Raw genomic sequence first — 27,273 nt, 5'->3', positions numbered from 1 at the left:
GGGGGGACCTCGCTGGCCTGGACACCTCTGTCACCCCACGAGTCACATCCTGCCATGATCCCCTCTTGGCTGCTGGCATCTCTCCAGTGGTCCCCACTGAGCCCTGCTATCCCACATGTCCCCTTGGTCCCTTGGCCCAGCACCTGACATCGCTCGCTCGGCGCTTCCCCGCTGCTGTAGATGTCATGTGCCACGTTGCCAGAGCCACCAACAGTCCCCAAGGCCATGGCAGTGCTTGGGGACACCCCAGGGTGCCAGGGAGCAGGAATGCGGGGAACCAGAGTGGCTCATGGGGCTGGAGGAAGAGGAGGAGGAGAATGGAGGGCTGTGCAGTCCCATGGGCTCTGGGAGCTGTGGCCAGGGAGGGATGATGAGGCAGGGGCTGGTCTCGGGGCAAAGCTGAGCTTACCCCAGCCTTTCCTGGACTCCACATGCCTTGTTCCTCCCAGCCCAGCTGGAAAGGAAGACCCCCCTGCAGCACATCCCTGGCATTTGCTCCCCATCCCCCAGTTCCCACCTCTCTGATGCTTCCAACAAGCGATGCCCTAAAGGCAGCAGAAGCACCTTCGCAAGTGCACACTAAATATTTGAACACGCTTGGGTGGCTCCAGCACCGCTGCTGCTCTCACCCTTCCCCATCCTCTTCTCTGGTTCCTCTGGACTCCCCAAATTTAGTGGGTACCCCTCCTTTCCTTCAGTGGGTGGTCCTTCTTTCCTTCCAGAGAGGGGTGTGATATTTGCTCAGCAGCTCTTGCTCAGAATTATTTGCTCCAACTGAGGCAGTGCCTGGCATCACCGTGTCAACCCGGGTGTGTGTCATCGCGTGTCCCCCCCTCCCCAGCCCACCCGCTGCCAGCCCGGGCTGCACGTGGTGCTGCCGCGGCATCCGCGCGACGCCCGCCTCCCCATCCTTCATCCCTCCTCTTCCTCCCAGCCTCAGCACCCTGCAGCCGGGCTGGGCGCCCAGCGGGGCGGGAAGGGGGGGAGCAGCGCTCCCCTCCCCTCCCCGGCATTCCTTGGGAGTGAAACACAAGAGCTGGCAGGGCACTCCTGCTTTCTCTGGCCTCCGCTCCTCCGGTGCCTGAACAAAGCCCTCCTGCCTCTCCCAGGAACCTGGGGTTTGGAACAGGAGAGACGGCTGCTGCTGCGTGGCAATGTCCTCCTCAGGCACATTCTGGGTTCTGCGATGGGTGGGGGGCAGAGGAGGGCACAGTCCCCACGGGGAGCAGCTCTGGACAGGGTACCCCGGGGTACCCACAAGCACTGTGCCTGCCTCAAGAACTGTTGGCATCCTCCCCAACCTGGGTTTTGCGTCCCCACCATCTCGCTGCCATCATATTGCCATGGAAACTGAGCCCTGAAGAGCACCAGTTCGATTCCAGTTTGCCCCCAGTTTGATTGGAGTTTGGCCCCAGCTCTCTTCCCACCCCACCCGTGACAGCGGGGTTTGGTGTATCCTTCACGCCATGATCCAGGATGGTGCATCCCACAGGGAATGTGCGCCCCGTCCCCCTTCCCGATGTCCAACACCCCCCTCCTCACCAAACAAAGCCCCCCCACCCTCCCCACCACCCCCGGTGAAACAGGCCCCTGTCGGAGCGCAGTCCCCGACAGCGAAGGTTATTTTAATGGATGCATTACTTTAAACGAACCCTCCGCCATCTGTTCCACCCCCTAATTACGCATGCAAAAAAAAGCCCATCTCACAGCCAGCGCAGGAGAAAGTAAAGATATAAGTGATTTAAATGCGTGTATCCGCAGCTCCACCAGCAGCTGGGCTGGGCTGCACTCCTCAGCTGCCTGGTGAGCTGGGCAGCTCAGAGGCAGGAAGGCAAAAGGGATGGTTCTGGATCCAGCAGCCCGGGAGTTTGGCTGGATGTGGGTGCAGGGGATGGTTCTGGATCCAGCAGCCCGGGAGTTTGGCTGGATGTGGGTGCAGGGGATGGTTCTGGATCCAGCAGCCCGGGAGTTTGGCTGGATGTGAGTGCAGGGGTGGCTCTGGATCCACCCCGGGAATGCGGGCGTGGGGCTGAGGGATGTGAGTGCAGCAGGCTCGGAGCACGGTGGCTGTTCCATGCAGCCACCCCTCCATCCTCCATCTCCCCATCAGCCCTGAAGGTTAGCTCTGCCCGCCGGCTGCAGCCTCGCTGTGGCTGAGCCTTCAAACGCGGGGACACGCGGCGTCCCCAGGCTGCCGCGGTGCACGGCGGGGTTTGGGGGGTGCTGCGCCTGGCTCCTTGTCCTCGCGCTGCTCCGAGGGGCTGAACGGGCAGGGGGTCCCACCGGGGTGACACTGAGGCAGAGCAGGGGAGGCTTTCCCCCACGCTGCTTTTCCCAAGCAGCAGCTCTGTTCCTGTGAGCCATCCCAAGATCCAGGGAATCTGGAGCCCTGAACGCTCCCAGATGACGTTCAGCCCTGGGAGTCTGTCTTGGGACGGTGGGAGGTGAGAGGGGTGGGGAGGCTGAATGAGAGCTGCTTGGAGAGACAGATCTCACAGGTGATAAAAAAAAAACAATTTTACTTCAATCTCCAGCTTCGGGAAGTCCCAGCAAGGACAGGGAGGTGACACCAGTTTAGGGGGCTGCATCTATCCCCTGTCTAGGGGGAAGCGGGGGGGAACCCTGCATCCAGAGCTGCCCCAGTGCGACTCAGTTTCCCCCATCCCCAGTACAAACCACCCACAGCGATGGGATGGGTGACTGGCGAGGCTTTGGGTGACCCCACAGTGACAAGGCAGGACCACGACCACCATAGCAGGGCCACCGCCTGGCGCCGGAGCCGACGGCGGTCCTGGGTGCCCGTCGTCCCCCCCCTCTCCCTCCGTCTCCTTCTCTCCGTGCCTGACTGCAGCAGATGCGCCAGCTCTGCAGGAAGAGGGAATTAAGTTGGGCTGGAGGAATTTTAAAGATTGCTGCAGGCCTGAGGGTCTTAGATCCCCCCGCGGAGATGGGCAGTCATGCAGAATTAATCCTATCGGCAGCCTGGCTCGGCTTCAGCCGGTGCAGAGCTCCGGGAGAGCGCGCGGGAGCGCGGGGGGCGATGCTGGGGGCGGCTGAGAGAGCCCCGCTGCCTCTCGGCATCGATGGGAAATTAATAATGAAAAATTAAAAGCCCCAATTCAGCCTCTCCCCCCCTCCTTCCTTCTCCCCATCAGCCTGGAGGTGGGACTCGTAGGGGGGGAGGAGGTGGGTGGATTCAGCAAAGCTTAAGGAAAACCTGTTTGCCGTAGCCAAGAGAGCCCGTGGTGGGAGAAGATGCTGGGGCTACATCCTTCTGCACGGAGCTGTGGGACAGCCGGGGCTCGGCCGTGTGCCACGGGAGCTGGCATGGGGACACCTCTTTGCTGCCACCACCCAGCTCCATCTGCAGTGGGGTCGCGCACAGGCTGGGGTGACAGTGGGCAGGTGGGGGTGGCAAGAAGGAGGCTGAGGTGGCAAGAGGGAGATTCGGTGGAAGGAGGGAGGTTGTGGCAGGAGCAGGTTGGAGTGGCAGCAGGAAGGCTGAGGTGGCCGGAGGCAGGCTGGGGTGGCGAGAGCAGGTTGGAGTGGCAGGAGGCAGGTTGGGGACACAGGGACACACCAGACATCCCCGCGTGCTGCACCAGCCTCCCGCAACATCCACGGGGACGCCAGGGTGACATCTGGGTGCCCCGTGGCTCCGCCAGCCCCACAGGCAGCCGTGTCCCTGCCGTCCCTCCTGGCCGCGGTGCCGCCGTGCCAGTGGGCTGCTGGCTGCGTGACGCCGGGCAGGGTGGCCCGCGAGGGCTCTGCAGCTGCTGCCGAACCCTCTGCTCCTCCGGTTTATAAATAATGCAGCACCCAGGCGTGTTGGCAGTGCCCGCACACGCCTGCAGCCCTGGCGTGGCGGCCGCGCTTGGGGCGAGCGGCGGGTGCCACCAGCCCGGCAGGGTGACACCGAGCCGCGCCATCCCGGCGGGGAGGGGGCGAGCCCTGCTGCGCTCCCCCTCCCCTTGCACCCCACCGTGTCCCCGCCCGACACGTCCGGGGGGAGCGGTGGCGGTGCCCGCGGTGACCCCACGCGTGGGGACGTCCCCAAGCCTCGCGACAGTGGCGCGGATGGCGACGCGCAGCTTGCGGGGTTGCCATGGCGATGTGCCGGCCGCTACCGAGCCCGTGTAAACACGAGCGAGGGGACAGCCCCACGCGGGTGGGTGCGAGCGGGGGACCCGCGCGTCCTGCGGGGCTGCGGCGGGGGACACGCCGTCCCCGTGTGCGGGGCGCCCGGCGGGCTCCCCCAGGGTCCCCTCGAGGTGCTGCGGTTAATGGTTAGACTGGGAGCTCTGGGCGCTGGCTGAGCACCTGGGGCGAAGGATGTCAGTTCCCTCCTCAGTTTGGGCCGCCCAGAGGGGAAGGGCCCGCCTTGAGGTGCAGAGGTCCTGTGGTGCCCCGGCACCGCTGTCGCGCTCTGGTCACCGTCTGTGCGCAGCGCCCGTGGGTGCCCGTGAGTCCCCAGGGTGCCCCCGGCGCCGGTGGGGACCTCGGGGTATTCCTGGCAGCAGCTGCCACCGCCATTGCAGTTGTCACCGTGACTCAACTCCCGCGTTCCTCCTTTCCCGAGGCCAGGCCGGCGCAGGGACCCGCACCCTGCTTTGGGTGGGGGTCAGGGTGCGGGGCGGCCCCCCCACCGGTACCGCCCACCGTGCCCGCGGTCCCCTCCAAAATTTAATGGTGCTGCAGCTCATTAAACGGAGGTGCAGGTGCCCCCGGTACCTTCATCCTCCCGGAGGGCTCTTAATGAGCGGCTGCTAACGAGCGCCCGCGCTCCCTCGCAGCCCCGGGAAGAGGCTGATTGGCGACAGCACCGGGTGCGACGCGCGGGCTCCTTCCAGGGGTGCCGGGGGTCCCGCGACCCCTTTGCCCGGCTGCATTCGTGGCCTTTGCTCCTCCCGCGGCACCGAGCTGCGCCGGTGTCACAGCTGTCCTCAGCTTCTCCATGCCCGGTGCCCTGTGCCTCAGTTTCCCCCGCCCCCTTCGGGGACACAGGGCCTCGGGAATGGGCACCGTGTTCCCAGACATGCAGATGTGTGGGTTGAGGCTCCCAGCCCCATTGTTGTCCCCAGAGTCACACTGTACACCCGACCCCTGGGAAGAGCTGCTTGGGTCTGACTCCAGGCGTTTGGCACAGGGACAGTTGGGCCCTGAGCACCCCAAAAACAACCTGGTGGCATTGATGGCATGCAGAGCGCAGGGCAGTGGGTGCCCAGAGGAGCGCAGCTGCCTGGCTCAGAGGGGCTCTTAAGCTCGTCCCCCCCTTTTGGGGGCAGTAGGGGGAGACCCCATCCTGCAAAGAGCCATTGGTCCACGCCAGGGCTGGGTGCCCCAGCGCCCCAGCAAAGAGAGCCCTAATCCTCGGTGACACGGTGCCCAGCTCCACGGTGGCTAATTGCAGTGTCCCCAGCTGAGGATTATGGTTTAAAGCAGGAAAGGAGCAGCAGGAGCAGATGAGCTCCTGAGCAACAAAGCTCCTGTTCCCCTGCAAAGCGACTTTTATTAGGGGTATAATTAAGAGCTGACAGGAGGCGAAAATCATGGGGACAGTCAGGGTGAGGGATGAAATCACCTGAAGGTCCCTGTGTCCCCCCAGGTGTCCCACCCACCAGCCTCCCACTCTGACCACAGCATTTCTGGCAGGCCAGGAGGGAGCGAGGTGCTGGGCTGGCAGAAGAAAACCAAACTCAGCCCCTATGAAAGGGGCTTTGTGTGCCCTAGAAGGAGCAGCCCTCCTCCTTCTCCTCCTCTTCCTCCTCCTCCTTCTCCTCCTCCTTCTCCTCCTCCTCCTTCTTCTCCTCCTCCTCCTCCTCCTCCTCTTCTGCTGGCCGCTGGGCCATTTTCTTGCCTGGGGGTGGCCTCAGCCTGGGTGCCAGAGGGAAAATGAGGCACAGAGCAGCATGGCAACCCCGTGGCCTCCTGGCCTGCCCAGACTCCTGAGATTTTCCCCATTGCTTGTACCCATGGCTGTGGGTGAGGCAGTCCCTGGGGATGTGCTGGGTGCCCCAACTGGTGCCATCCCTGCAGAGTCCCTGGGATGGGTGCTCTGCACTAGGGCTGGCCAAGGCACTGGCAGTAGAGAAGGAGCTGCAGGGACAGAAAGACCCTGTCCCCTTCACACCACCTGGATTGCCCTTTCCCAAAAGCTGCCTGCCTCAGTTTCCCTTCCCCCCCCCCAATGAGTGCTGTGCCTGCCCTGCAGCACAGGAGGCCCCGGATCACCCTGGGGGAGTTGGCCCTCCTCGGTGACCCCAGCTGCCCCCGCAGGCATGGCTGCTGTCCCCAGGGAAGGCAGCGCCTTGTGGCACCCAGGGTTTGGCCCCACAGGACCATTGCTCAGTGCCAGCCCGGTGCCATGGCAGGGAGGAGGGTGGGTGTGGTTAGGGACCCCCGGCTGGGAGCTGGGCACCTTGGCCTGGCCCAGCCCGGCCCCAGCGGGCAGCAGGGGCTCGTTCTTTGCCTGGACAGGAAGATAAATGAATTCCATTATGGGATCGCGATTTTATTCCACGTGTCAGGGAGCCTGAGATTAACTTGCTCACCGGGCTGTGACAAACCCAGACACCCGCGTGCGCTGCGGCGCGGGGGCTTCGCACACCGGCCGGGCACGGAGCTGAGACCCTGCCGTGCCCACCCAGGGCGGGCAGAGCCCTGCTCAGCCACACTGACTGCACCTGGGAGCCCTCCAGCACCTGGGCAGGTGGCAAAGACCAGGGCCAGGGGTCTGGCACTGCCACTGTGTTGTCCCATATCCTTAAGGTCCTTCGGCCGCCCAAGGACTCGTGTCTTGCAGCCAGAGGAGAGTCAAACCGTGATCCCAGCACAGCTCTGGGAGGCCATGTGCTGCCAAATAACAGGCTGGGAGGAAGGAAGGAAGTGGGACATGGGAGCTTGGAGGCCTTCATCATAGCTGATGGCACTGGGGATTTGACAAGACCAGTGGGCTGCTCTTGCCTCACCTCAGCCAGGTGGTGTCCCGCACTGGGAGGGCAGCGGGGCCGTGCAGCGGTGTGGGGCCGTGCTGTGCCGTGCCGAGCGCGGGGCCGGCTGCTCTCCCCTCAGCGCCCCCCCTGCGCGGGCGCAGGCAGCTGGCTCTGTTTGCTGGAGGCTTTGCACATTCCAGTTCGTGGGTCACTCGCCTTCGAAACCTCTCCGGGGACAGAGGCAGTTGGGAGCCGTAACAAACAACCCCAGGGCTGCAGTGACGCCCGTGCCCGGCTCTGCCTGCCAGCTCGGGGGTGGGGGGCTCGGGACAGGGCCCCCCGCTCCCCTGGGCTGCTGGAGGGGAGCTCTGGGTGCTGCTGGGAGGTCCCAGCACCAGGAACTGGGGAGGAGGGACACGCTGAGCAGGTTTGCATGCAGAGGTGGGAGTGATCGCTTTTCGGGGGCAGTGAAGAGCATGGGAGGAATGCTGTGGTCACTTTGGCACTGGGGATGGGTTACAGAGTGGGCACTGGCAGGGGGGCGTCACCCATGACCCATATGGTTGGGAGGGGGTGGTGGAGCTGGCCAGGCACTGTGCGGGCAAGAGGACAACGTGGGCAGCAAGTTTGAGGTGGCTCGGGCTGGTTCTGGTGTCCTGGAATGTGCGTCGGGGCTGTCCCGAGGAGTTCCTGGGCCCGGTGGGGTGGTGGGGGAGTGGTGGGAGTGCAGCGCGGCTTGGGGAGGCTGGGCGGTGCAGGGAAGGTCAGCCTTGGCCAGATGCAGCCACTCCACCCTCCTCCAGTGCTTTGCACATTAATGCAAATGCACTGGCCTGAGTGGTTCATTAGCAGCATGTGGAATGGAATAATGCATCCGCATCCCATTAGCCTAATGAAAAAAAGGGAGCCGGCACCTGGAACAAAGCTGCCGACTCTTGGCTAGTGCTCTGGCTCGGCCATGCTGGGCCGCGGGGGCCCCCCTTCCCTTCCCCTCCCTTCCCGTCCCTTCCCCTCCCTTCCCTCTGCCGCCCCAGCCATCGCCTGCCCAGCCCTCTGAGCATCCCTGTGCCCTTCCCCAGAGTGTCACCACCGGCCCCATCCCCAGGGTGTCACCACGGCAGGGTGCAGCCCCAGCAGCACTCAGGGTGGTCCCAGCATCACCCCTCAGCATCCCAGGGTGGGAGAGGGATCCAAGCCAGTAGTGCCACAGAGGCATTGGCTGGGTGTTGAGATGTCTCCGTGTCCCTGGGGCTGGGAGGGCAGAGCCTGAAGGATTCGGGGGCACCCCAGGGTGGGCAGAGCCGGTCGCAGCATCATCCTTCTGCATCCCCGAGTGGGAGGGGGTCCAAGCTGGGAGTGCCGCAGTGGCGCTGGCCGGGTGTCGAGATGTCCCCATGTCCCTGGGGCCGGGAGCGCGGAGCCTGAAGGATTAGAGGAAACATTGCCAAACAAACCAGGCTGTGCCGGAACCAATTAGCCTCCAGCAGGCAGAGTTTCAGATGCTGTTATTTCTGCCTCTTCTCTTTTCTCTCCCTCCTTCTGTCTCCCCCTTTCCCCCTCCCCGGCCCTCCCCAGCCCCTCCTGCCCGCCCCCAGCATCCCTGCTCTCGCCATTCCTCTCCGTGTCGGAGCTTGTTTTGGGCACTGGCTCTGGAGTGAGTCATGCCGCGCGTAGGGGATTTTAAAAGCTTTCTGCTGTCGCTGGGAAGCCGGTTTGGGCTGCTCCGACACTGGGGGTGGAGCGCCATGCCTCGCAGACAACCCTCGTCTGGGGAACCCAAAAAAATCCCCCACCCCAGTGCCCCGAACCCCTGGGATCCCAGGGCCCCCCCTTTGCGGGGGTCGGCTCCGTCACCCCAGCCAGCGGTTGAGTCACAGGCGAAACTTTCGAGCCGTTGGAGCTTCCTCCGGTGGGCCCCTCTCCGAGGAAGTGGTCGCCGGGGCGCCGAGCCCGCCGGGGCGGTTGCCCGGTCCCGGTGGGTGCAGCACGCAGGCGCGGGCGGCCAGCGCTGGAGCTCGAAGCGTGGGAGACTTTTTTTTTTTTTTTCCACCCCCCCTTTCCCTCCCTCCTTCCCTCCACCGCCGCCTCCGCCGGCCCTGCTGCCAAATCCGGGGTGGGGGCCCTCCGGCACGACCCTCCCGCCAGTCCGCAGCTGGCCGCGGTCCCCCACTTCATCCTCCTCCTCCTCCTCCTTGCCTTGAGCTGTGCTGCTGAGGGACTGCAGCTCCTGTGGATCAGGAGGAGATTTAGGTCAAGCGCTCGACTGAGTCGAAACAGCCATCTGTGTGCGGAGGAAACCGGCCACCCAGAGCCCCCGGCGCGGCTGGCCCGGCATCGCCACAGGGCCCCGGCCCCGCCGGCACCCCCGGACCCGCGCCCGGGCACACAGCCTGCCTTTGTCTCCAGCCAGGGAAAAAACCTACCCCGCGAATAAACAAATGGGGAAAAAAATCCCCCTTCCTGCCGATCCGTCACCCCCGGCTGTGCCGTGGGCATCGCCGGGAAGTTTGGCACGGAGCGGCCGCGGCAGCGCTCCAAGGTCGCCCTGACCCGCGGTGGGAAGGTGTGTGCGGCGAGGAGCGGGCAGGGCTGCGGGAGCAGGGCCGGAGCAGCGGGCGGGAGGTGCGGGCAGCAGGGAGGCCCTGGCCGCCGGCCCGGAGCCCGGACTGCCGGGTTCCTGCAGGAACAGGGTGGAGCGGGAGGAGGATGGGGAGTTGGTGTCATCCCGGCCGGGCGGGGGAGCGTTTCCCTCCCGGGAGAGCGGGGGGCTCCGCGCGAGGCTCGCCGTGCCTCAGTTTCCCCGACGATGGAGCAGAGCAGCGCAGTGCTGGCAGCGCGGCCGTGCCCCCCGGCGAGCTGGGGACCCCCCGATGCCCCTTGGCACCCTGCAGCGGGGCGGGGGTGACCGCGGCCCCTCCTGCTCTCCACCTGCCAGCTTCGTTTTCTTTCTCCATTTCCTTCCGGAGCCTTTTCTCGCCCGCCGGTGTCTGTGCCGCTGCGCCTGTGCGCACGCTGGGCGCAGGGAGAGGAAACGCCGCCTTGGCCGTGGGAGGGCTGGCACCGGATGGGCCTCCCAGCCCCGGGCGCTTTGGCACAGCCCAGCGTGTGACGAGCTGTGCCTGGTGTGGGGCCGGAGCCCGGCCGGGCGCGGGGATGCGGGGATGCTCCCCAGCACCGCCGCGCCCCTCGGCAGCCCATCCATCCGCCCGCCGCGCCTGGTAAGGAGCTTTGTCCGCCTGCACGGCCAGTTCGCACCCTAATCCCGCCTTGGCCGGGGGGATTATGTGTGGGGAGAGCTCTGGGGGGCCCCGAGCACCCAGGCAGATGGGTTTAGAGATCAAGGTTTCCCTCAGTGCGGTGGGTTCTAGTCAGGAGGGTGATGGGGACATCCTTGTGCTCCAGCAGGTCACACAGGGACCACGACGTTTGTCCCAGTCACCGGGCACAGCCGGCAGGAGCTCAATGTCCCTGCAGAGCCCTGTGTCAAGCCAAGCTGGAGCTGGAGCTGGTGCTTCCCACTGGGATGCTGTGGAGCATCCCTACATCCTTCTCCAGCATCCTTCCCTCCCGCTGTGGCAGCATCGGGCATGTGCAGGCAGCTGCAAGGCGGGAGCTGCCGGGAGGTGCGGGTCCCGTCCTGCGTCCCTTCCTAAGGTCCCATCCCAGGGTCCCATCCCAGCTCCCCACAGCCCTGGGTCCCCGGGCAGGCTCAGAGGGGCTGCTGGATGCTGGGAGCTCAGCGGTTCTTTATGGTCTCAGAGGGCTCCATTAATTCTTTAAATATCCAGCCTTTCCAGGTGGGTTTTGTTGAAAATTAATTTCCGGAGCTATTTTAATTTTGCTGTATTTAATTTGCTGTTTATTTTAATTAATTAACGTCGGGAAAATCTCTTCTCCCCAGCATCCTGCAGCCGTCTGGGGTGGCTGCACCCGGGAGGTGAGAGCAAGGTGGTGTCATGGGTGTGAGGGGCGCTGGCAGGGAGGGTGCCCAGCCCCCACGGTGCCCACCTGGCTCCATCCCACCTGTCCCAGGTGACAGGATTGGCACGGGGAAGCAGCAAGCTGGGTCTCTTCCCAGCTCCATCTCTGCTCCAGCGCTCGTCACGGGGTTTGCTGCTGGCTCCATGGGATGTTTGTCACATCTCCTGGTGGGAGATGGCTCAGGTAGTGCTTGCAAACGCCTTTCTCCTCCTCCTGCCGCTGATGGCTGGGGACCTGAGGGTGTGCATCCATGGGGACGCCGTGCCCATGCTGTGCCCGTGCCGTGCCGTGCCGTGTGGCAAGCAGGAGAGCCTGGTTTGGTAGCCCAGCATGGAGCTCTTTGGAACCACACCCACCCGGCGGGACGCGGGGCTCAGCCCAGCCTCCCGCCCCCGTCCCTGCACCCCTCCGGGTGCTCCATCCTCGCTGCTGGCCAGACCCAGCGAGGGGGTCCCTGTGGGGCAGGCGGGCAAGCGGTGGGGGAAGGGATGGAGCCGCCTTCCTCCAGATCAAGGCCTCTGGTCTCTCACATGTCTAGACGCTGCCACACACACCTAATGTGGTTCTTGGCAGGAGCCGCGGCTGCTCTCTTGAGGTTAATTGCTGCACGGAGCTCTGCAGACAGATAACCCGGCTCCACAGTGCCCCGGACCCCTGCCCCCCCCAGCCCTGCCTCCCCCTGCCCTGCCTCCCCCAGCCCTGCCTTGGCTGCAGCCCCCCAGGGATGCTCGCAGCCCCAGGGAGGAGCAGACTGGGGGTGCACAGGGGGTGATGCTGTGCCCAGTGGGAGGTTTGGGGTGCACAGGGGGTGATGCTGTGCTCAGTGGGAGGTTTGGGGTGCAGCACGGAGCTCTTGGGGGGGATCTCCCCGTTTTGGGGAGCAGCCAGGGATGGAGGAGAGGTGCTGGCAGCACTTAGCGGGGGGGGGGGGGGCAGTGGCCGCAGGGGCTTTGGGGCAGGAGGAGAAGAAGAGCAGCCCGGGGCTGCCGCCATCGTCTGCCTGCTCTTGGCAAGGCAGCCCGAGCAGATAAGGGAAGCGCGGTGGGGGGAGCTGGACAAAGGCTCAGCCTTCCTCAGCCTGCGTGGCTGGATCCAGGCTCCGGAACGGGAGCTGCAGGGAGATGCGGCGGGGACTGCGCTGGGAAGAGCTGCTTCATCCTCCAGCCCCAACATCTGGTGGAGAGAGGGGATGGGAGGAGAGGATGCTGGGCAGGCTGCAGGGGTGAGCCCCGGGCTTGGCCACATCCGGACTCCCTGGGATGGGCTGGATGAGGCCATTCCCAGCAACTGCTCCTGCAAAGCACCTTCCTGGGAGCAAGCACTGCTCTAAGGACATGCCTGGAGACACTGGCACCCCAAACCTGGTCCCTGCCTGGCCCCATCCAGGGGGACCAGTTTCCCTTTGGACAAATCTTTGATTTGCCAGGCGTGGTGCCAGCTCCCAGGTGCCATCACCAAGGCAGGGTGGTGTGGGACTTTCCAAGGCTGGAATCACATGGGGGTCCCTGGAGGGATCCCCAAAGCACGACATCCCCTCACCTCACACAGGGCTGGGGCTGGCAATGGGGTCTGGGCTCGGTGCCGTGTCCCAGGGCTGTGTGGGGTGATCCCCAGCCCTGGGACCAGCCCCACAAGGGATCCACAGGGAATCGGGTGAAGGTTTCAGTCCAAGCTGTGTTTTGGTTTGGGGTTTCATCATGATTTCATGGCAGGGAATTTCCGTTCGTAACCAAAGACAAGAACAAAAAAAAAAAGGAAAAAGCCGAAACCAAAGAAAAAAACCCCAACCCTGCCTTGAATTTTTGCCAATAAAATGGGATGTTTCCATTCTTGTTTTGGCTTTTGGCAGCCCCAAACTGCAGCCAGTGGAAGAAAATATCCATGTGGAAATGCTGCCGGCCTCCTCCAGCAGTGCAGTGGCGTGGCTGGAGCTGCTGCCCCACAGCCGTGCTGTGCTGGGGGGAGAAGGAGCACGGCCCCTCCAGAGCGTGTCACCGTGCTCCCTTCCCTGTGCTCTTTGGAGAGGACATTGCCATGAGAACGGGCTTGTTGTTCTGTGGGGAGCATCGAGACAGAGCAGGCGAGCGTTTGCAAGGACACCAGTGGCACGCTGAGCTCGCGCTTCCCACTTGTCCTTGCAGCGGGTCGCTCTCTCCTCCCCAGCTGGCAGCAGAGCCATGTTCAGCTCCAGCATGTGCTGTGCCACGCCATCCCTCCGGGCTCTGCCTTCCCTCCTGGCACCACCCAGCCCCTCCCGCTTCGCCCCTCAGGTTTTGGGGGGACCCTCTGTGGGGCTGCGACGCCGGGGATGCTGGGGAAGGGAGGAGCAGCCACTGCAATGTTTAAATGAGGCTGGGTTTTTTTCCACACATCCCCCCCTCCATCCATGCTAGGAAGAATTACAGTCGCCCAGGCATCTGTTCTGGCAGAGTCGAGCTAAAGAGCTTGTCCTGGGCTTGGCAACCCAGCCGGCGCAGCCGACAGCTTTTCCAAGGGCAGCCTTGGATGTGGAGCAGCAGGTTGACATTGCAGGGAGAGGAGCCTTGTGCTGCAGACACCGGTGCTGTGCCCCTCAGCTCCTGACTGGATGGGATTTGGCAGGGAGCTCTGCAGGCAGGATGCAGCAAACCCCCTGCCCAAAAAGCAGCATCCTCCAGCAGTTCTTTGTTTGGAGCTGGGAAGAGGGCAAATGGTGCCAGCACATCCAAGTGTCCTCATCCCTGCACAGCGAGGACAGCAAGTGTCACCCTGCAAGGGACCACGGCCAAAAAAAAGCCCTGTTAAATTCTCCTTGAAGCTAGAGAGGCTCCTCTGCGTCCCCAGGCTGTGCAGCATCCCTGTCACTGCCACCTCTGCCCATTGGCCACCCCGTGGTTGTTACCCCAGTGCTCCAGAGCACCGCGGGTGGGTACAGTGGTGGCACCAGGCGATGCCAGGGGCATGGCTGCCCTGTGCCAGCAGCACTGGGCAGGGGCCATATCTATGCCCTGTGCTGTCAGCAGTCAAGGCAGGGGGAGGCGAGTTGGAGAAGCTTGGCAGGGAGGTGTGGGAGCCCTGCCGGAATGCTGGGCTCGGAGCTGGAGCGTGTCAGGCGCAGATGGGATCGTTAGTGGTGGTAAAAATTATCCAGCCCCTCTTAAAAACCCAGGCGCAGCAACCTGACCCCACAGCTCCAGTGGTGGCAATTCCCGCCGGAGCGGTGTCGGTGTTTGCTTCCCCTGCCTTTCCCGTCCCCCCGGGCTCTGGGGCTGCAGCTGCCCGTCACACACCGCGTGCTCCCCGTGCCCGGTCCCCTCTGCAGTGCCAGGGTGAGGGGGCTCTCCTTGTCCCTGCCCCGGGGAGCTGCACCCTGACCCAACACCCACCCACCGCTGGGCACACCCCATCCCTGCGGGGGCTCCCACCCTTTTTGCCATTTCCCATTTCTTTTTGAATGCACCCAAGCCTCCTGTTTGCTTTTTTAACTGCAGTAACCACAAGAGGGAAGTTTCAGAGCGGTACGAGCCCGTCTCCGCGAGGAAGGGAGAGTCCCCCGCACCCTGTGCCCGTCACCGCAGCACCGTGCCCGGGGCTCCGCTGCCGTGGTCCGGCGGCTGGTGGCTGCTGTGCTTTCCATCCCCCTCTTCCTGCCGCTCATCCCCAGCTCCTTTTCTCTTGGAAGTGAGGAATTTGAGGCTGGTCTGGCGTTGCCAAAGGGCCTCAGGCCCCCCCAGCGCCGATCGATCGCTCCGCGCGCTCCTGCTCCCTGTTTTTTCTGTTTGTTTGCAGCCGCTTGAGGGCTCTTGTGATGAATCCAGCCTGGACAGAATTCAACAACAGCTGAAACGCAGCCCGGGGTGGGGGTGGGAGTGAGAGGGCAGCGGGGCCGGCCCACACTGGAATGCGAAATGGGGCAGCGGGCAGTGCTGGGACAGGATGGGATTGCGCCAGATCCCACCCCGGTGCGGAGGGACAGGGAGCAGCGCCGGCACCGCCCCAGAACCGTGGGTGCTGTGGGCTGGCACTGTGGGGACCTGCGTGGCTGAGCGGGGTGCGCTTTGGGGCGTCCCCTTGTGTCCCTGCTGCTCACGGCTGCTGTGAGGGCTGCAGGGAGAAGGGCTGGGCTGCCCCCCGGCTGGGCTGCAGGGTCCCAGGCGAGGGGCCGCGCTCCGTGCCGGCTCTGTGCCCCCCGCGCCGTGCCAGTGCCGTCCCTTCCTGAGCATCACACGGACTGGTGCCCTGCCTACCTGCCATGGCCGGAAAATGGCGGATTTCAATTAAAAAGGAAACATTCCCCAAAACCCCAGCGCGAGGAGGGGGGGCGAGCACCACCCTGTGCCCCCAGCCTGCTGCTGCCAGCTCTGCCAGGGCGGCCACGGCAGCGAAGTGGGGGGCACAGGTACACGGGGGACACACGGGGGACTCAGTGCAGTCTCGGAGGGAACCTTCCCCAGGCTGGCTGGCGTGGCTGCCGCGGTGCTCGGTGCCGGGGCTGGCTGCGATTTTGCAGCTGTGGCTCCGGGAGGGAGCAGGACGCGGCTGCGCCGGCGTGCGAGGGTGCGCGCAGGCGGGAGGGATAATTAGTTCCTACTATAGCACTTCTCAGTCAAAGTGCTTTTTAAAAGCCTCCATTCATTAGTCTTCACGGCTCCCCCGAGGTGTCGTGTCCTGGTTCTCTTCCCCCCTCCAACTCCCCACCTTCCCTGGAGCAATTGGGGATCCTGAGCTGGGGAAGGGGAGGGTGATGCTGCTGTCGAGGCTGGGTCCCTGTAAAACCCCAGATGGGTAGTGGGGACAGTCCCAGTGTCCCCCGTCCCCGTGGGGCTGGTGGGGTGTCATGGCCCCATGAGCGCTGTTGGGGAGTTTCCATGGGGGCTGAGCTGTGCCGTGTTTGGCGCACCAGGGAGGGGAGTGGGCTGGCAGGGAAGGGCTGGGGGTCCAGTGGGTGCCACCGCCAGCTCGCCACTGTCACCAGCGTGCCAGGGACAGCGTGGTGGTCCCAGTTCCCAAATTACCCGGTGTGTGCCGGGCTCCCAGGGGTCACCAGGTGGAAGGACAGAGGGTGCTGAAGATGCCAGGGGGTGCCAGGGCAGCTCAGCCCCCAGAGCTGAGCATCACGGGGTGCAGGTGTGGGGGCACAGGGCGTGTGCCCTGGTGAGGCGGCAGGGCCGAGGGGCGCAGAGGCAGGCGGGCTGGCACTGGGCCCCCGCTGCAAACCCTAACCTTATTTTCCCAGGTCCGACGCCAGTTTCCATGGAAACAGCCGGGAGCAGAAACGGGAACCAGAATCCAGAAATGTGAAGCTTTGAGCTCCAGTTCGCCTTCCTGGATTCCTGCTCCCCATGACCCCAGCTGGGTGCTGGCACCCACACTGCTCCCACTGTGTGTCGGGGTGCCCCGCCTGGGGCTGGGGTCCTCCCCTGTCCATGCATGCTGCAGCATCCGTGGGCATGGTGTGTGGGAGTGGGCACGGTGTGGGAATGGGCACGGTGTGGGAATGGCACCGTGTCCCAGCAGGGATGTGCAGGGGGTGCTGTGGGAACAGGACACTGAAGGGAGGGACGTTGCTGGCAGCTCCATGTACCGACAAGTTCAAACAACACCTGCACACATCTGTGTGTCAAGGTGCTGCACAGGGTGGGTGTGATGTCCGTGCCCACTTGCTCTTGCATGCACATGTGCTTTATAGGTGTCACAGGGGTCTAGGCACAGTATGGGTCAATACTGGTCTCTACATTACTGGTTAGCACTGGGAAGACCCCAGTCCCGGGCTGTTTGTCTGCCCTGGTGTCTCCATCCCCAGGATGCAGAGGGGACAAGGGACCTCACAGCCTGGGCAGGGGCAGCACCAGCTGTCACGGTATGCAGGGGCCGGGGTGCTGTCCCAGTTCTGGGTGGATGTGTGTGGTTTTTGGGGAGCCCTGCTGGGAGTCCCCTGGACTCTTCTGGGTGGCTTCTGCTGAAGTGGATCCTCATGGGACACATCTGTGTCCTGCAGAGTTGAGCTCTGAGCTCTGTGCTGTGTTCACCCATCCAGCCCTTGCCATGTCCATCCAGCCCGTGCCATGTCCATCCATCCCGTGCCATGCGGTGCCAGTCCATCCTGCACCTTCCCTGCTGTTCCCTGGCCTCCTGCAGTCCCTGGGGTGTGCAGTGAGTGTCCCCTTCCTTTGTGAGCTTGGAGCAGCCAGTGTCAGTGCCCACAGCATGGGACACCGGTGTCCCCCGGCACCTCCTGGCAGTGCCAGGGCTCGCTCAGGGCCAGCCCAGTGCCAGCTGGCCCCGCTGCTCCCCACATGCCCATTGCACCAGGCTGCCAGCAGGCTGGGACACACCAGAGCAGCTCGTGGCTCCCAGATCCCGTGCCCACCCCTCCTCCTGTCCCCCATCCCCGTGCCACACCTCGGGGGTGATGGTGGCACTGCCACAGTGCCTGTCCCCCCTCGCCGGCGCGCAGAGCCGTGGCGATACATCATTTACCGACGGACAGGTATTAAGATACATTATGGATAACTCACGGAGAGAGACGCTATTAATAATACAGACACATACAGAGGGAAGAAAGTGCACACTTGATTTCCATGTTGCTACCAGGAGTTGTGAGGCTGGCTCTGGCTGCCTCTTCCCACACGTGACTGCAACACAGTGGGTAGCTGACAGCCCAGAGAGCCTGGCTTGGGGCCAGGAAAAAGCAGAAAACACAATGTCTGTGCATATCCTCTCTCTTAAAATAACACTCCAACACCGTCTGAGACGAATTAAAATAAGATCAGGAGCGGTCTCGCGAAGAGGGGAAGACGAAGAGGGAAAAGCCAGGCAGGGGAATGGCCGGAGCTGGGCGGCTTCAGCCCTGGCCGCAGATGGAGAGGGGCTGTTCTGCAGGCTTAGAGTTGGAAATAATTGAGGGAAAATAAAACAAAGGAGCGAGAGAAGGCGAAGAGGGAGAAGTAAATGCTGTTTTTGGGAGGGGAGCGATGGCGGCGCTGGCTGTCCTGCACATGGCTGTCCTTTGGAGGGGAGCCGGGCAGGGCGGGGGATGCGAGCACAGGCTGCATGATGGAGAGCATCAGGAATTTCCTGCAGCTGAGGAACACACCAAATACCAGAATGCAAGAGCGAGCGGAGGAGAGCAGGGTGCCGGGAGGGAATGGGGAGGAGGAGGAGGGGGGATGCAGAGGGCTGGAAATAACCGGCGGGGAGAGCAGCGAGGGCAGGGGGCAGCGTGTGGGGGTGACCTGGGGCTTTGGGGCTTTTCCCAGCTGTTTCCGTGGATTTTTCTTGCTGTTTTTCCACACCCCGTGGTGCCTCATGTGCCTGAACGGAGGTTTGGGGTATCTGGGGAGTTTTATGTCTTTCCTCCCTTCTTTCCCCCCTTGTTCCCCCTGGTTATGTGTGATCAGTGATAGCCCGACACAGGGTCCCACAGACCCTTGCCTGCCCCCTAGGGCAGGATCCGGGCTGGGGGAGCCAAGAGCAGCCTGGGGAGGGAGCACATCCCTGCAGAACAGTGTCCCAGGAGAGCGGGGGCCCTTTGAGAGGACCCTCCGCGTGGGCAGCGAGGTCAGAGGCTGCCCCGGGAGCCGCGGCAGCGCCTCCCACACGAGCAGCGAGTTTGCCAGGCTCTCTCTGACCATGCTCCCGCTTTTCCCTGGGCCAGGCTGGATTAAACACAACAACCCGAGCCTCCTGAGGCTGGTCTTGCATCCAGGTGCAGCCCGACCTCTCCCTCCTCCTTCTCCTCCTCTTTTCCCTCCTCCTCCCCGGCCACCCCTAGCTTCCCCCTGCATCCTGCTCCTGGCTGCATCCAGCCCTGGCTCCCCCGGGGATGCTGGGGGGCCGGAGGGGAGGGGGGATCAGAAGGGGCATCTTGCAGTGCTGGATCCAGGTAGCCAGAAGGTCGCACTGAAAATCTGGAAGTGGAGTTTGGAGCTCAGCAGAGCGGTGAAATCCGTCTGGCTTTAGGGCAGAGAGGAGGAGGAGGAGGGTGGAACGCAGTGAAGGGAGCAGGAAGGAGAGGGGCCGTGTCACCTCTTCTTGGGGTGCGGGGTGTCCCCAGGTCAGTGCGTGTCCCAGCTGGCGCTGTGCCGAGCAGCACTGCGGAGCAGATTGGGGGTATTTGGGGGACAGAGGGTGATGAAGAGGAGACAGAGAAGCCCGAGCGAGCGCTGGAGCCCATCCCGGCCGTGCCGGGGGCTTTGCAGCCCCTCACGCAGTCCCCGCCGTTCCGGGGAGCCCCTCACCTGCCGGGGCCGCCCGGGGCCGAGCTCAGCACCACTGGGGGTCAGCGAGCAGCAGCCGGGGCGCGGGGAGAGGCTGAGGGGCTTTTTGGGGCTGGTGGCCCCTGTCATCCCGCTCAGCCCGGGAGCCATTGCAGGTCCCTGAGCAGGACCTGCCAAAGGGGGTCTGAGAGTTCTGGGGGCTCGCCCCGCCCTGTGCTGCACCCCCTGTGTTTGCTCCTTCCCTTCCCTGCCAAACCGCCCTCTGCCTTCACTGCAGACCGTGAGCCTTGTTCTGGGTGCGGGGGGTGCCCGACCCCCCTGCCCGCATGGAGCAGGGGCTCCCCGCGGGTTGTGTGCCAGGAATCCCTCCCCGCATCCCCGTGATCTCCAGCCCGGGGGATGAGGGGCACAGGGACCCTGCCGAGGTGCAGAGAGACAGGACTGCAGCCCGGGGGGCTCTGGCAGCCTGGGACCCCTCCCAGGTACGTGAACCTGGGGACAAGGGGCTGCCATGCCCAGTGTCAAGCTGCCTGGGTGGGGGATTCGAAGCCTGTACTCCCCCCAGACCTGGGGCATCTCTTCTTAGGCATCAGCTGATTGCCCTCTCTGCAGTCGGGGAGGTGGGGGCGGGAGGGGATCCTTTCCCCAGATGTGTCCCCCAAATCTTCCTGCCTGCCTGGCACAGGGCAGGGTCCCCCCATCGTTTTGGGTGGGTGCTCACAGGGGTCACGGCATCTCTGCTTGCACCGTGAGGTCCAGGGTTGGGGGTCTACGGGCTCCAAACCTGCCCTGGCATGGGGGCACTCAGGGTTCTGGTACCTCAGGGTGGGGACAAGGTGTCATTTCACCTCCCAGCAGATGACAGGGTGCCCCACTGCCCCCTCTGCCCTGCCCAGGCTGCCCCACTCCCTGCACATGCCTTTGCGCAGGGGCTGCAGGCAGGCAGGCAGGGGGGTGGGAATACTGGCTGGAGCGAGTCTGAACCTGGCATCTGTCGAATGTCACCTTACCCAGACAGTCTGTGCTTCCCTGTCTCCATATCAACCGTTCTGCTCCAGCCACCTGCGGGGGGGTGGCAGGGAGCGTCTTTGGGAGGAGGAGATCTCGCCGCTCCCCTCCCTCCCTGCAGCCTCCCTTCCTTCCCTGCTGCCCCCGGTGCCAGACCCCGGGCTGTAAATCTCGGGCAATGCTCCTCCAGCCTGGGAGCTGGGGGTGACCCCGGCGCTCACGGCTCCGTGACCCCACATCACACTCTCTGGCTGCACCGTGCCTCAGTTTCCCCTCGCCGGCGCAGCTGTGGCGCAGGAGGGATGCTGGGGCTTGTTCCACCCCAGCCGCGGCCGTGGGGGCCTCTTCCAAGAGCTCGGCATTTTTCCCTGGACTTGTCCCTCTTCCCTGCGACCAGATGTTCTCACCCTCCTCCCTGCAGCAGGGTCCGGGCCAGAGCCGGGACAGCGGCACCGCCCCCTGCCCGCACCTGGACAGCGCCCGGGGCGGGGACAGGGGACGGGGACAGGGACAGGGGACATTCTCCCGTCCTCCCGTGGCTGTGTCCCCTCCCGTGGCTGTGTCCCAGCTCCCAGTGCCCAGCTGCAAGGCACAGTCAATCCTTCCCACCCCAGCTGAGTTGTGGCAATACCAAAGGCAGCGAGGAGCTGAGCCCAGTGTGGGGCAGGGGATGGTGGCATCAGGGCTTGATGTTGTGGGGATGCTGGAGCCTTTTGGGGGTGATGGGATGTTTGGGGAGATGCTGGAGTATTTGGGGAGGTGTTGGAGCTCTTGCGGTGAAGATGCTGGACTATTTGGGCAGATGCTAGAGCATTTACACACTGGAGCATTTGTCATGGGGGTGCTGGAGTGTTTGGGGGATGCAGGAACACTGGAGGGATGCTGGAGTACTTGGGGTGGGGATGCTCAAGTGTTGGATGGATGCTGGGGGGCTTGGAGAATTGCTGGAACATTAAGGAGATTGCTGGAACATTTGGAGCATGGGGGCAGTGCTGAAGCATTTTAGGGGGTGCTGGAGCATTGAGGCCAGGACTGGGCATCTGTGGGCATGCAGGGCCTGGCGAGTGCCAAGACACGGGATGGGACAGTGGGAGTTGTCACTTGTGGGCTCGAGGGTGCTGCTCTGGGGCCATGGGTGCTGCTCTGGGGCCATGGGTGCTGCTCTGGGGCTATGGGTGCTGCTCTGGGGCCGTGGGTGCTGCTCTGGTCCCGTGGGTGCTGTTCTGGAGCCGTGGGTGCTGCTCTGGGGCTATGGGTGCTGCTCTGGCCCCGTGGGTGCTGCTCTGGGGCTATGGGTGCTGCTCTGGCCCCGTGGGTACTGCTCTGGCTCCGTGGGTGCTGCTCTCGTCCTGTGGGTGCTGCTCTGGCCCCGTGGGTGCTGCTCTGGGGCCGTGGGTGCTGCTCTGGGGCTATGGGTGCTGCTCTCGTCCTGTGGGTGCTGCTCTGGCCCCGTGGGTGCCTCGGGCAGGCTCAGGCCATCAGCAGGCAGGGTGGACACTCAGACAGCCGAGGACAGACGGACACAAGTGCCGCTCCCTCCTCTCCCAGCCGTGTGCAGCGGCTCCTGCAAGTGTGTAATTTCACCACAGTGCCTAAACGAGGGACAGAAGTAAATTGACCTTTTCACCCGTTTTCCTACCAGGGGGATTATAGCCTGTTTCCTGTTAAATCTCTCCAAGAACTGGCTCCATCCTGCCCATGGAGTGGGGTGGGGAGGAGGGGACAGACACCCACCCAAAGTGGGGCTTTAATTTCCCTCCTCACCCCCTGCACCACGCCTTTTCCACCCCGTCCCATCACTCCACCACCTCTCATCTCATTAAAGTCTTGGGGGTGATTTCACCAACCCCGGGCAAAACCAACGTGGAAAAAATTGCTGGGAGGAAGGAACCGAAGGCGGAGAGTGATAAATATTGAAAGGGTGGGATTTCGATGTAGGCTGCAACAGCTGTGCCGGTTACAGTGTCACACTATCTCTCCACAGGTTTACTGACCCATTTCCATTCACACGGCTGCCAGTATCTTAGCAACTGCAACAGTCCCCCAAGAACAGGCATATTGCCTGCTATTAGTGACTGCTGCAACTGTGTCAAGGTTAGCTCTCTCCCTCCAAGCCCTGCCGGGTTTGTTTTTTGCCCAAAGCCAGCACAGTCTGTTCGGTGACATGTCCCCCGGCAGCCATCCTGGCTGTTGGGTGCTCATCTCTGCTGTGGAAAATGCCAGCGGGGCTGGAGGGGTTGCTGGGATGGTGGTTGTGGGGTTGGGTGGTGGATGGGATGAGGTTTAGGTGATGGGATGGTTCAGGATGCGGGTGTGGGTGGTGGGATGGAGCAGGCTGTGGGGTTGGGTGCGCTGGGAGATGCTGCAGGGTGTTGGTGGTGGGGTGGGGTGCATAGTGTGTCCCCCAAAAATAGGACCATTGCCATCTGTTTGGGTGTCACTGTCACCCCTGTGCAACTCTGAGCTCTGAGCACCTGGAGAGGGTTTGGGGGCTACACTTGGGCGCTGGGTGTTCATCCTCTCCATGAAAAATGTCAGCAGGACTGGAGTGGTTGGCGGGATGGGATGGATGGGCTGTGGATCTGTGTGCTGGGATGTGCTGGGATGTGCAGGGTGCAGGGTTGGGGAGTGGGATGGAGTGGGATGCAGCTTGGCTGGTGAGATGATGAGGATGCCCTGCTGGATGGGGGGTGGAGCACGAGGTGGGGGTGGGTGTGCTGGGAGGTGCTGCAGGGTGGGGAGGGCTGGGGAATGTAACCCCCAAAACAGGCGTGTTGTCATCCAGCCGCATGTCACCATTGTCCCTGTGCAGCACCAAGCCCCAGGAGGGGTTGGGGTCTGCACTGATTCTGCTTGGGGTGTCACCCTGCCAGGTTTGCTTTTCACCCAAAGCCAGCATGGGCTGTTTGGTGACATTCCTCCAGCAGGTGTCCTGAGTGTTGGGTGTTCATCCCTGCCATGGAAATGATGGATGGGAGGTGGGATGGGTGGGATGGTGGAGCTCAGCATGCCGGGGGATGCTGCAGGACCTTGGGGATGGTGTGAATGCACGGTGTGGCCCCAAAAACAGGAGTCTTGTCACCCAGCTGGGTGTCAGCATCGCCCCAGCCTCGCAGGGGTCTTGGGGCTGCAGTGATCCCAGCCCGGTGTCCCAGGCTGGATCGGCCTCATCCTGTGCCCTCGGGGGCTCGGGGCTGGGCTGGCCATGGGCAGGGGGTGCCCTGGGGTCCGTGGTGGCTCGGGGGACAGTACACGTCTGTGCAGGCTGGGACAGCAGTGACATCCACTGCCACCACCTCTGTTCGCAGCGCGCCTGGCCCTGAGGGGAGGGGCGCGTGAGAAAAGGGACTTGTGGTCCCTCGGTGTCCCCAGAAAATGGCGATGTTGGGGTGACTGAACCCGCACCCCCCGCAGGGAGGGAAACTGAGGCACGGGGCCGTCCCCCGCAGGCAGAGCCCCCCGGGTAGAGGAGCAGCGGGGAGGCTGCGGGGGGGGGGGGGGTCCGGTGCATCCCCACCCCCCCATCCCGCCACCTCCCCCGGCAGCGCTGCAGACAGCAGGCTCCACACCGGCACGGCCGCGGGGACGGCTGCGAGGGAAGCCACAAAAATGATTTAAGGGGCTGGCGGGATTGATTTATTAAGAACAATTAAAAGCGCTAAATACGCTTAGCTCAGCCAGACACCGAGCAGGGAGCCTGGGGGGGAGAGACCTGTCTGCCGGATCCGGAGGGCGCGGCTGGCAGCAGGACACTGGTGCCGCTGGTGGGGGCACCGGGCGGGGCTGGGCTGGGGCGGCTGGGGAAGGACCGGGGTGCTCCGGGAAAGGCGTGGAATGGGATGGAGCACCCCGGGGCTTGCATCCAGGGTGGATTTGGGCCCAGGGATTCATCTAGATAATTTATCTAGGGATAAATTATCACTATGGGGTGGATTTTCACCCAGGTGTGCCTTTGCACCCTGTAGTGGGATGAATTTGCACCCGGGGATGGGTTTGTATCTGGGGTGGGTTTGTGTCTGGGGATGGGTTCATGTCCCAGGGAGGGGTTCATCCAGCTATGGGTTTGCACCCTGCAGTGGGATGAATTTGCTTCCAGGGCAGTGTTTGCACCCCAGCTGGAAGGCATGGAAGGCATGGAAGGGCTCAGGATGCCCGGAGGAGCAGTAACCCTGCTGGGCAGGGTTCTGTCCCAGTCTCACGGTGCTGCCCCGGGAGCTTTGGCAAAAGGATTCCCCACCAATGGACACCCACAAGGCTGACTTGAGTGTCGAGCCCCTGGAGCAGAAATCCCAGAGTGCTGTGACACCTGCGAACCTGCATCCCTCCCAGGAAATCCCAGCCGAAAGTCCTTGGAGGCTGGGAGAGTCCTTGGCCGTGTCCAGACCTGCCCAGCCCGGCTCCTCCCAGGCACCAGCGGCGGCTGTGGGGGCGCGGGGAGAGCTGGGGTCCCTCCTGGGGTCCCTCCTGGGGGCCCTCCTGGGGTCTCTCCTGGGGTCCCTCCTGGGGTCCCTCCTGGGGGCCCTCCTGGGGTCTCTCCTGGGGTCCCTCCTGGGATCCCTCCTGGGGTCTCTCCTGGGGTCCCCGGTGCTGTCACCATGCAGGGTGAGCTTCAGCCAGCAGTAATGTGTCCCAACTGCTGTTGGGATACGAGGAGTGGGGGCAGAGGGCTGTGCCCTGCAGTGTTCCAGCCCCAGTGGCTGCCTGCAGTGGGAGCACTGGTTTTGTACCCGCTCTCTACTGCTGCTCAGGATCCCTGGGCTCGCCAGGCTGGCTGTACTTTGGGACAGTGGGGATTCACGGGATGCTCCAGGACACTGGGGTTTCGAGTCATGTTACCTCCTTCCCTCTCCTTAACCCCTCCCAGGGCTGTCAGGGAGGTGGGGTCAGGTTTTTAGGTATGGGTTCAGATCTCCCACAAGCTCCTTCAGTCACCTCACCTTGGGGCTGGATGTGCCCACGTCCCCATCATCATTTGGGTCCCTGTGCCACGAGCCACGCTGGGCACATCCTGCTCACCAAACCCCACAGTATGGGAGGAGCCCCTGCCCCAGCCCCCCGGACAGGACCCCAGGAGTCGGGAGGAGGTGCTGGGAAGGTGCAGGATGGGAACAAAAGGTCGGAACGGCTGGCAGGAGAGAGTGCAGCCAGAGGCTTTCTGCTGACCCCGCTCCGGCGGCCCCGGCCCCGGCCTCCCCCCGCCGCCCCCACCCCTCCTGCCGACGTCAGCGCTTCCCGGCAGCGCTCCCAGGTCTACCTGGAGCTGGCCGAGAGGTGGAAAAGCCATTTCTGCCTCTGCCCCGGTGCCTGCGCCTCTGCCAGCCCCGGCCAAACCCTCCCGGGGAGGGTGGGTGCTCATCCCTTGTGCCCAAGCATCACCCCGGGGTCATCTGCCCTTGTCCCTCGAGGATGGAGCCGTGGTGGGTGAGGTGTGCAGTGTGCTGTGAGCTGGGTGGTGGCCATGGGCTGGGTGCTGGGGAGCGCTCTGTACCCCACTGCGGCCCCTGGGTGTACCAGTGGCTGGGACTAGAGGTGAATGGAGTGCCCGGGGATGGAGGTGACCAGGGATGGAGTGGCCAAGGATGGAGTGGCCAGGGATGGAGTGGCCAGGGATGGAGGTGACCCTGCTCAGCGGTCTTGCCTCTGTGCTCCTGCTTGCCCAGGTGCTGGCACAACCACGGGCAGGGGGGACAAGGCCGAGTCTGTGGGACAAATGGGCTGCCCACGGTCACCACCTGGGACGCGCTGGTGTCCCAGCAGCCGCGCTGGGGGGAGGTGGGTGCAGTGACTCGTCCGGAGCCGTGCAAGCGGGGCGGTGGCAGAGGTGGGACGGTCACTGGGGTCCTCGAGTGCCCCCGGCCCCGCCAGCGCTCCCGCCGCCGGCTGCCCAAGGGTTAACGAGAGTTTGCTGCTCCTGCAGACAATTAGTGACATCTTTGCTGACAACGCCACACTGAGCCTCTGCCGCCTCCCCGGCAGCACCAGCCCGGCCGCCCCCGCGCCCCGCGGCCCCCTCTCCTCCGCCCGCCTTCGCCACCGCGGCCCCGCGCCCCGGCCCCGCGCCCCGGCCCCGCGCCCGGCGGCAGCGGCAGCAGCGGCAGCATTGCAATCCCAAGCGGAGCAGCCGGCTCCCCTCGCTGCCCTCTGACCCGCTGTTGCTGTGGAAACTGCATCCCACGTAGGATTATGGAGCCGGAATCCGCAGGCTCCAAACTCCCCTCCAAATCCAGACGGTCACCGGGGTCCCCCCGCCCGCAGCGCAGCCCCCCTGCCCACGGCGCCTGCGGGGTGCCACAGGGTGCATGATGTCCCCAGTGCGGTGGCATCTGGGGACCGGAGGCGGTGACAGCAGCGCTCCTGCGTCCCGTGGTTTGCACCCACTGGCTGGTGACACTGCTGAAGATGTCACTGTGTCACCACGCGGCCGTCAGTGACCCCTGGCCCATCTGCTCCCTTGTGCCATCGCTGGGTGCCATCTCCCTATGTGCCATCCCTGCATCTCAGGGGGAGAGGGTGCTGTGCTAGCAGGACCCTCACCCTCAAACAGCGCCCCGGGAACGTGGCTCCACACCAAGGACCCATCCCCAGCAGCTCTGAGGCAGCAGCAGGAGCCGGGCACCCAGCAGAGACCCCCACACCTGCAGGGACCGGCAGCGTGGGTCCCCCGCGGGGGGAAGGGGTGGGAAAGCAGAGCCTGTTTGGGGAGCTCTGTGGGCTGCGCCTGTGTCTCAGCATCTCTCCTGCCACCCGAGGAGGTAGGAGCTGAATTAATCGCGATCAATTAGTGCTGCTTGCAGTCCCTGGCTCCCTCCCTGCACCAGCTTTGTGCTGTCGCACCCAGCGAGGGGGGCCCCGGTGTCCCCCGCAGCACCTGTGCGCCATCGGGGACTGCAGTCCCTCCGGACCCCCGAATGGGGATAGGGAACAAACAGCGTGTCCCCCAGCCCACGTGGCCACGATGAACGTTCCTGCCATAAAATTTGGTGGAGGGGATGAGGAGGGGGCTGCACGGGTGCCTCGAGGTTCCTGTGCCCGGCTGGAGCAGGGTGAAGGGGTGTCCAGAGCGAGTGTCCAGATCCTGCAGGATACTGCAGCAAATGCCCTGCAATCTGCAGCCGGATGAATCCCACCTTCCTTCCCCCGCAACGTGCTGCCCT

General features: G+C 64.0%; 1 protein-coding gene across 4 annotated transcripts in view; it reads left to right on the top strand.

Moving 5' to 3' along the window:
* Nucleotides 1-27,273, top strand: part of AHDC1 (AT-hook DNA binding motif containing 1) — a 49,289-nt gene that overhangs the window by 7,396 nt on the left and 14,620 nt on the right. The window contains exon 1 of one of the 4 annotated variants that reach the window (XM_079325629.1): nucleotides 21,755-22,213. The exons of the other annotated variants lie outside the window; for them this stretch is intronic. The gene's annotated coding sequence lies outside the window, so the exon portion shown is untranslated. Of the gene's footprint in view, nucleotides 1-21,754; nucleotides 22,214-27,273 lie in introns of those variants that run through there. 4 annotated transcript variants of the gene reach the window in all.

The sequence above is a fragment of the Erithacus rubecula genome, assembly GCF_903797595.1.
Source record: "Erithacus rubecula genome assembly, chromosome: 23".
NCBI classification, from domain to species: Eukaryota; Metazoa; Chordata; class Aves; order Passeriformes; family Muscicapidae; genus Erithacus; species Erithacus rubecula.
This window is presented reverse-complemented; position numbering and strand designations above follow the sequence as displayed.